The sequence below is a fragment of the Mixophyes fleayi genome, chromosome 5 (genome assembly GCF_038048845.1).
Source record: "Mixophyes fleayi isolate aMixFle1 chromosome 5, aMixFle1.hap1, whole genome shotgun sequence".
Taxonomy (NCBI): domain Eukaryota; kingdom Metazoa; phylum Chordata; class Amphibia; order Anura; family Limnodynastidae; genus Mixophyes; species Mixophyes fleayi.
In genome coordinates, this window is record NC_134406.1 from 26,587,920 (window position 1) to 26,596,843 (window position 8,924).

An 8,924-nucleotide genomic window follows, 5' to 3' on the forward strand; every position below is an offset into this window, starting at 1 on the left:
GCGTATATATAAATACATTTGGTGGTCAGTAGTGTCACCATAAAAGACAATAAACCTCTGGTTCTTCTGAGTCCTCTAATATATGTTCGGAGCCCTTCAATCCTGAACATATATGGCCGGGGATCCCTACATAGTTATCAAACCCACATTCTTTTGTTACACATAGTTAGTATCATACTTTATATCTGAATTATCTATTAAATACTACACCAGAAGGCGCCATATTCCTCCTTCTTTCTAGATATTTCTTCTATTGAAAGGTAAAGAGACGTCTGGACACACATATAGAAGCTGATTTACTTAACCTATACTCACCCTCCTTGTTGCTTTGGACCAAGCCCCAGCACAGAACCAAACTCTTAAACCATATCCCCACAGCTAAATTCTCATTAGCCATTTGGGATCGAGTGACACGTATCTATGAACTTCGTTCCCAGTACCTGCTCCTCCACCCATTATGGAACTCTCCTGATTTCCCCCCCAGGGATAAATCATAAAGCCTTTCATTACTGGACTCGCCACCATCTTCTATTTCCATGGGACATTGCTCGCATTATTATATCTTCCCTACATTTGCGGAGCTAAAAAAAAGATAACATTTTCCCAATTCAATTTTTTATCAGTACCTACAAATTAGACACTTCTACAACTCCCTACAACTCCCTGCCTGAACCAGCCCTCACAGATCAGTGCTCTCCCCTAGAATCATTCTGCAAGCACCCAAACTCCACGAGAGGCCTCATATCCTCATTATACCAACTATTAAATAATTATGGCCTTCCATCTAAAGAACCGCATGAACTCGCGTGGGAAAAAGACACAGGAGAGATTATAGATCCTAAAGAGTGGTCCAAGATTAGAAATAATCTGGCTAAAACCTCTATCTCTGTTCGAATCAAAGAAAATTCATTCAAAATATATAGTAGATGGTACTTGGTCCCATCGCGTCTTCATACTATATTCCCAGCCTCTTCGGACAGATGTTGGAGGGAGTGTGGTTGTAGAGGCTCCCTGCTGCACGTTTTGTGGTCATGCCCCAAGATAGTCACATACTGGCAACAAGTCCATAAGTTGATATCCTCCATTACTCACATTCAAATTCCGGACACACCGCTCTTTTCATTACTCCCTAGACCTCTCCCTAATATATCCCGCCCAACTCAAAAACAAATTAGATATATTCTTAATGCAGCTAACTGCCTGGTTGCTTCGCACTGGAAGAGCTCGATCCCACCCTCACTTACTGCGACCATAAATTTTGTATGGTCAACATATCGCTTGGAAAGTATAACCGCCACCCTCAACATACCTCCTGGACATGAAGCAGAACCGCCCCTTTCTACCGTTTCACATTCTCATTTTTTTTAATCCAGTATTTTTATTGAAATTTTTCAAGATACAAACATATCAAACAACAAAAAGAAAAAAAAAACAATCGCATACATATCAGAGTTAAACGACGCAATTTACAAGATTTCAGTAAAGCATAATAACAGTATATGTGCTATACTCCTTAAGGATCATACATCATAAATGCTCATACATAAGTATGTTACACATGCAGGGTTTACCACATGGACTCAGATATTTACTATAAGAACTGCGGGAGCCATACATTTAAGTGCTGGGAGCATCTGGACTAGATGACATAGGGTAGAATGGAGACTCTAACCATCTGCACCATATTTTCTCAAATTTCTTCAAAGTCTGTCTGCCAGTATAGACAAATCTCTCGTGCCTTATGGTGGTATTAACCAGTGCCTTCCAATGTTTAACCGTGGGACTCGTCGGGGCCAACCACAGCCTCGCTATACAGACCTTAGCCAACATCAATAACTGAAATGTACATTTTTGACAGTTTATTAACTTTACCCTTCAAACGGAGCCCAAAGAGACAAGTGGCCGGTGAACGAAGAGGCACTTCAATTCCAGTAACCCGGATACATCGCCTAACCCTGCGCCAAAAGATTTGTATACATGGACACCCCCATAGAAGGTGCCAAAAATTAGCATTCACCGATTTGCATTTCGGGCAGTTAGGGGTAACATCAGGACGAAATTTTGACAGTCTAATAGGGGTAAAGTAAGCCCTGTGTAGGATAAACACCTGTATTTGTTGAAATTTTAATGATGAAGTATAACCGTTAGTACTGTCTGTAACCATTCCCCACTCCTTGTCTGATAAAGAGCAAATATCTACTTCCCACTGATTCCTCAAATCATTCAAGTCATCTACAGTGGATTCATACAAAAGACATGAATACATTTGAGAGATCAGACCCCTATGACCCAGGGCCTGTAGTTGTTTCCTCAGTGGAGCCACACCAATCCCCAGTGTCTTCCCCTTAAATTGTGTGTTTAGGGCGTGTCGTAATTGAAGGTAAGAATAAAACATTGTTCTGGGTACAGAGAATTCCCCAACCAGCTGTTCGAAGGATTTAAGTACATTTGTGTCGTAAAGTTGACCTACCGCCACCACGCGAGACCACTGCCTGGCCCCCTCCACTGTGTTCAGTTCCTCAAATTTCTTTGCCCCCCCAGATAGGAGTACATGGATCAATGTCAGTCTGTTTCATTATTTTATTACTGATTGTCCAAATCTTGACTGCCTGGATCAAGAGCGGAGGAGCCCGCATGCCAAGCCGCCCTGCCAGCAGTGACTGTAAGGGAGTGTGATTAGAATTAAATTGGTGTACCAACACCCAATGTAGATCATGGTAATCGGGGTCCGAAACCCATGCCTTAAGGTGAACCAACTGAGAGGCAACGTAGTATAGTTTCAAGTTAGGTAGTGCAAGTCTACCAGAAGCTCTGGATCTGCACAACGAGCTGAACTTGACCTTAGCCCTTCCCCCTCCCCAAACCAATGAAGTCAGATAGCTATCGATGTATCGGAAAATGGAGGGTGGGATATATACAGGTGACTGCTGGAGTATGTACAAAAACTTTGGCTGCACCACCATCTTAATTAAATTTATCCTGCCGGAGATAGACAGCGGGAGCTTCCTCCACACATGAGTCTTTTCTTTAAGGTATTCAATCTGGGGCCGCAAAATAAGTTTTACATATTCAGCGGGGGCATTAGAGAACCATATTCCCAAGTATTTGAATTTCAATGCCCGTTTTAGCTGCAGGCCTTCTAGCATTGTCACGGGACATTTCCATCCCAGGGGGAACACGCTAGATTTATCCCAATTAATTTTTAGGCCGGAGAAAAAACCAAATCCATCAACCACCCGCAGCAGATGTCTCTGGGAAGTGTCGTGGTCTGAAAGAAATAGCAGCATATCATCTGCATACAGTGCCACCTTTGCCTCTCTATGCTCTGATCTAAGTCCCACAATTTCTCTATCATGCCGGATCTTACAGGCCAGTGGCTCTATTGCTAATGCAAACAAGGCCGGAGACAACGGGCATCCCTGTCTAGTACCCCGTTCTAATTGAAATTGTTGAGAGAGATGCCCATTGACACAGACCCGCACCACTGGATGCGAATACAAAAGTAACCCATTTTATAAATTCTGGGCCCACTCCAAATCGGGACAGTACTTCCCACAAGTACGGCCACTCCACCGAGTCAAACGCCTTGGCTGCGTCCAAGGACACCACAACTTCGCTCTCAGAGGAAGGTGACTGCACCTGCAGGAGAGTGTACAGCCTTCTAAGATTGATAGACGTGGACTTTCCGGGCATAAATTCCGTCTGATCCGGATGAATCAATTCCAGCACCACTTTATTCAACCTCAGAGCCAGTAATTTAGCCAGAATCTTAACATCATTTGACAAAAGTGAAATCGGGCGATAGGACTCGGGGTACAACGGATCCTTCCCTGACTTAGGCAGCACCACCACTATTGCCTCTGCCATTGAAGGGGAAAGAGCGCCAGTCTCGCCCAGTTCGCTGAATGTATTTAACAACCTAGACACAAAAAAGGGCAGATGTTTTTTATATAATTCAATTGGAATTCCATCTACTCCCGGGGCTTTACCATTGGGGAATGACATAATAGCTATGTCAATCTCTTCAAGAGTGAAGGGTGAGTCCAAAAACTCCCTACTGTCATTGGAGAGAACAGGAAGGGAAATATCATTCAAGTACTGCTGTAACGTATCCACGTCATACCCAACCTGTGACTTATATGTATTAGAATAATATTTATGAAACACCTCAACAATATCAGGCATCAGATACCTCTTAACCCCACTGTCATCACAGATAACCGGCACTGCCGCATCCGCCCTCTCCGCCCTTGTCAGATAAGCCCGAAAACTACAGTTTCTATCGCCCTCTGCATATTGTACATGCTTAGAAAACAAGAACTTACGTTTGGATTTCTCAAATACATAATCTACCCACTCCCTCTGGGCCAACTGCCAAGCTCGCCTTACAACCTCAGTTTTGTCCTCTATGTATTGTGCTTCTAAGGATTTACACGTTTTCTCTAGTATCTGTTCTTTTTGTCTGGACGACTTTTTAATTTCAGCTACACCAGCAATTAATGTCCCCCTCAGGAAGGCCTTGAAAGCGTCCCAAACTATAGGTGGCCTTGCTGTTACCAGATTATCTATAAAGAAGCCTTCCCACTGTGTCACCAAAGTCGCTCCTGTACCCATCAAGGAGAGCCAGAAGGGATTTAATTTCCAAAAGGACTGGCCTCTATCAATTGCAAAATCAATAGATAAATAGAGGGGCGAGTGGTCAAAGATCCCCCTAGCCCTATATTCCATGCTCCTTACCAGCGGTACCAGAGAGTGTGACAGCAGAGACAGATCAATTCTTGAAAAGGCATTGTATGATGTAGAAAAGCATGAGAATTGGATATCCTCTGAATGCCTCAAACGCCATACATCTACTAACTCCATTTCCTCAACCAAAGCAGAAAAAGCCGACTTAGAGTTGCCAACTACAACATTTTGCTCTCGCCACTTATCCACCTCTCTATTCAGCACATTGTTGAAATCCCCTATACAAATGGTTGGAACCTCTGGGAACAATGCCATGAATTCTCCACATTTCCTTAACACCTCGCTACTATACGGTGGGGGTATGTATACCGCTAACAGAATCACCTGAACCCAGTTAATGACAGCCTTCATCAGCACAAACCTTCCCCCTGCATCCACCTGGATTTTTTCCAAGGAGAAGAAGAGACGCTTATGCACCAATATAGAGACCCCTTGAGAACTAGTCGTGTACGTAGAGTGGTATGCCCTACCCACCCATGCTTTTTTAAGGGCGAGTACTCTATCACCATGTAAATGAGTCTCCAATAAACAAACAATATCCGGATCATTTTTTCTAATTTGTCTAAACACAAGAGAACGTTTCACAGCATTTTTTAGGCCCCGCACATTCCAGGAGAGAATTTTCAGCTCCTTATCAGATGTACCAGAATACATATAATAGTCCCTCTTGTCCCACTACCCCGCATCCCACATCCCTGCAGAGCATACATTGATATACTTGTAAGCACATATAATCCTTGTCCATGTATTTGCGATAACATTGAAACTACCCACAACTTAACCTTAATGCTAAACCCACACCCCCACCCTGTATACTCCACCCAACTCAAGTATACCTTAATCCCTAACTAGAGTTAACTTAAGATATTCAGCAGGCCAGCACACTACCACAAAAGGCCACCCGCCAACTCGCAAAATACCAGAAGAGAGAGAGGGAGGAAAAGGGGCAAATAGAGACAAGAAAGGAAAAGAACGGCCTTAAAGCCATGGGCTCTCCAGCCCATTACATTTTTTTACAGTGGATCTTCCAACATTAGTTTGAAAATCACAAACCTCACCTGAGAGAAATGCATTTTTTTTAATATTTTTTTTGTACCACAGAAGAGAAATTACATTATGTATAGCAGATGCCATGCATAATATCAATGACAAATCAGCAATGTCCCAAGGACTATGAGGAGAGACAGAGAAAAGTACTCATCCAGCATCAGCATCCAGCAGCAGCCAGGCGGTCCAGCCAAACAGCAGCCTCTCGGGGAGTATCAAAGAAGGATGTATGGCCTTCCGAAACCACCCGCAACCGGGCAGGGAAGATCATGGCATAAGGGATCTGTAAATCTCTCAATCTTCTCTTCACCGGAATGAACTGAGCCCTGTTCTTTTGTACATCTATAGCGAAGTCAGGATACATTGCTACTCGCTGACCATTGTATTCCACTGGACCTTTCTGCCTAGCCAAGCGTAGAATGGCATTTCAGTCACAATAGTGCAACAATTTGGCTATGAAGGTGCGCGGGGGGGCTCCAGGAGGGTGTGCCTGAGTTGGAATACGGTGGGCCCGCTCCACCGCGAATTGGGCTGTAAATGACCCTGTACCAAACAGTTCGATTAACCACTTTTCCAGGAAGGATTCTGGGGAGGCACCTTCTGCCTTCTCGGGCAATCCAACCAACCGAATGTTGCTGCGACACAAGCGCCCCTCCATATCCATGAGCTTTTGTTTAAACAGGGAAGCTTGCGACTCCAGACTCTCCAACCGGCCCGCAACTGGTGCAGAAGTGTCCTCCAATGTAGACACACGGGTCTCCACTTCACTCACTCTCTCCCTGATTTTTTGCACGTCTTGCCGGAGAAGAGAGAGGTCCACCTGCACCTCTCCTATTTTATCCGTTACACGCTTTTCAGATGCCCCAATGGCCTGTAGGACCTGCTGTAATGTAACCTCTGGGTCCGCCAGTGGAGCCGACAAGGGGGGTTACAGGATGTGCTGCATCTCCTGAACCAGAGGCCGCAGTGGAGGAGCGAGCAAAGCGGTCCAATTTTCCCGCTGCGGTGGACTGGTTTGGTTTGCCCATAATTACAGGAGGGTAGACGGGATAATATTTATCCTATAAACTTGAAAGTGGCACCAAAGCCTGTCCAGCTCCAATCCGAACTGTATATATCGCCAAATATATTGCTAGCAGTACAGCCAAGTATCTTCACACAAGCCTGACAGGTACAATTACACACCACCATATAATACAGGCAGGGTAAGCCTCCCTTGCCCTCCACCAGCGCTGGCAGCAGCAATTCAACAACACCAGGGAACAGCCAGACTGCTTCTCAAGCAGATGTAAAACATATGCCTGCCTTAGATGGCCACACATATGCTGATGTACAACACCCGCAGTTCATACAAGCAGAATGATCACATCTGCAATTCAGCTTTCAGCTTGTACCTGTAGACAGTTGTGCACACTTTAGTCTGTCACTCTGCAGTTTACACAGGCACGGTCCTCCCTTCAGCCCAGAGTTGAAAACTTGGTGTTCCTCGGGATCAGGCAAGATGGCGCCCCGGAGCATGTAATGGCGCGAAGGAAGAAGTGCCCCACTATCGCAAGTTGGTTTTTGGTTTTTGGTTTGTTTTTGTTTGGGTTTTTTTTTTTACAGCAGACCCAGCCAGAGAACCTCCGCTGCCAATGCAGGTAAGTGCAGATTATATGCGGCCAAGGGATACTTCGCAGAGCCGCTGCCCGCCTGTGACCCTCCGTCCTCCGAGTCCAGCCACCTCCACACTCACGGCACTTCAGGCTCGGTGCGCGCTCCCCTCTGCACGCCGGTACCCGTCTCCTCAGGTCCCCTCCAGACAGCTGAACCTCGGCAGCGCTAAAGGTGGGTGTTTGCTTAGTGAAATATCCACATGCAGGAGTTTTCCAGGATATTTAGGCTGGAGAGCATGTAGCGATACGTGCTACTCCATGCTCGTCCAGGCCACGCCCCCGACATTCTCATATTTTAACTTATTATCTAATTACTTCTTGATTGGAGATGACTGACTAAATATGCCAATCTCTGGCTCTAGTTATCATAGACAAACTCACTAATCTTTATTTTTCTCTTTCCCTCATCAGATACCTCCCTTCTCTTCCCCCTTAACCCCCTGTATGTCTCCCCTCACCTACAAACTTTTTCACTTTGAATTATATACACCAAATCTACATTTGGATTTTACATCACTTTATTTATCATACGCCTGCAAATGTTAACATTTTATCCTCATGTATTTATGTTCTTCTCCATATATACAACTCATTGCTGATGTTTTATACGTGTAAACCTGTTTAAATAAACAATAAAAAATTTTGTTGAAAAAAAAAAAAGAAAGGCAAAGAGACGTTTTTAGAACCACACAAAGGATTTTAAAGCTAATAAACAAGTTTTGAATAAGAAGCTAGATAGGATTCAGACAAAGGTCATTAAAATAAAAGAAAAAATTTATTAGAGACAAAAGGGACTATGGTGATATGTTGATATGGAGTGTTTTTAATTGTTTCCTTTCATATATTGGTGTAAGTGACTACACAGCTAATTATGATCCTTTTTTAAGTTGAATATTTGTACTTAATTTTAATGGGTACAGGAAATACGGTAACTACAAAAAATTTATTAAATCAGTGGACAATAACAGTTACCAACATTTTAATAGTGGTCACTTAAAAAAGTGGAAAACCAAGATCCCTTTCTCGCAGTTCAAAAGGAACTGCCGTGACGACATGCACTGCAGAGAACAATTTTCTATGCGGACCAAATTTAAAAAAAAGAGCTTACCCAGGTTGTGACAGGATGGACTGCCTATGCCACCCTGTCTTGCTGCTGGGAACTGGCTTACTTTGCTACCATTCCCCTACATTATCCTAAGTGCGCCCTCTTGCCGCAGTAGGAGGGGCTTACAATGCTGCCACCACTGGACTCCTTAACCAGCATCCAGTACCCGGTTTCTTCTGGGTAACTGCCACTGCTGGGGTACCCCCTTGCTGGTGTACCTGGGCTGGTACTCCTGATCTCTTACTATGGATCAGTTTCCCTTTACAATGCAGCGCCGCTTTAAATTTAATCGCCGAAGGCGCTGAACTCGCGGGTGTTGAGGAACCCGCATGTTAATACATTTAACCCCTGATCTCTTACTATGGATCAGG